Genomic DNA, 1,422 nt, shown 5'->3' with positions numbered 1-1,422 from the left:
CCCCACCTTGATTGTCCCTGTTCTAACAGGTCTAGACAGTGCTCCCCTCGAGTTTCCACTCTCGAACCTGATGGTTGGATATATTATGTAGGAATAACTTGGACTTTGGTGGCACCTCTGGTATTTGGATGGCACCACTGGTGGTAGATCCTAGTTTGGCGGGTGCTCTGGTGTGGTTTGCTCCTTCTTTCCCTATCCAACCTCTATCGTCTTTATTTCCCCTCCTTTTTCATGTTTGTTACTCCCTTGTAACACCTCTAATCTTCGGCACTTATATTACCTTATTCAAGTTATTGTGTTGCAAGTGCTGTAAAACTCTTATGAAAAAAGAAAAAAATCCTAGTTTCCTGTTCTCCTTTGTTTTTGTCGATCTTGCTTATTACTTTTTACCTGCACTAAATGTCTTTTTGTTATTGCGGTGTGCTTCTACTTCAAAACGGAACTAAAACTGGCTGTCCGAGGGCTGTCATAAGGCACCATAAAACTAACTCAATATTTCCTTTTTAGATCTGTTCCTGGTGCAGTATGGCTGTCTTTATTGTATTGAATTGACTTCGGCAGCAGTCACTCAGCTGTGTCTGCCACAAGCCTCTTGTGAACGATCTCTCTTTAGTTCCATTCTATTATTACAATTATTAGTATCATTTCTATAGAGGCAATTAGAGGGTGTCAATTTGGTTCTATTTCTCCAGGTTTTGTCTATCGGTTTTGATGTGTCCTATTGATAATTGACCATAGCATTGTGCTTAACTACCAAGTACTCATTATTTTACATTTTCTTAGTACATGATGTGCACTAACTCTAATGTGTTGGTTCATCATTGAACTTGACTTACAATTTAAAAAATAATGAGTTTAATTCCCTGGTAGGTCAGTGTTTTCGTTATGTTCCTTGTCCCTAGCTGCTCTGCAAATGAGTATGTCAACTTTGGGAGAGATGGAATTTGCGAACGAAAGTGGCCTAACAGGTTGCAACTCTAATTCTCTATTCACAAGTAACAGGACTGTGACTAAGGTGGTAAATTTGTGGGAATGAACCTGCCAACCTCATGAGTTACTGTAATGTGACATGTGAAGTCAGTAGAAGGTTTCTCTCTTTCTGTCGAAGGATGGATGGGTGCAAAGTAAAGTGGTGCTTGTCATGGCATGGGTGGTTGGAAGGCGTCCCTGGTTAGGCTCTTCTTTTCACTCGTCTATTGTTTCTGTGTGTATATCCCGCTTTTCCCTAGTCCTAAATGACGGCTAGTGTGTTGTTGGGCTTTTTGTTACACAAACCAAACCAAATCGAAATTGATGTTTGTACTGTTGGTCGAAACTCTCTTCCAATCTTGCTCTCACATATGTGAAGGGTGGTGGTTCGTACAATGTATATATGCTCTGGTTTGGTTTTTGCTCATTCTTTCCTTTCAGACCTGTATAGTT

This window comes from Aplysia californica, unplaced genomic scaffold (assembly GCF_000002075.1).
Source record: "Aplysia californica isolate F4 #8 unplaced genomic scaffold, AplCal3.0 scaffold00134, whole genome shotgun sequence".
Classification (NCBI taxonomy): domain Eukaryota; kingdom Metazoa; phylum Mollusca; class Gastropoda; order Aplysiida; family Aplysiidae; genus Aplysia; species Aplysia californica.
The sequence above is the reverse complement of the archived record's forward strand: the minus strand, read 5'-3'. Positions refer to the sequence as shown.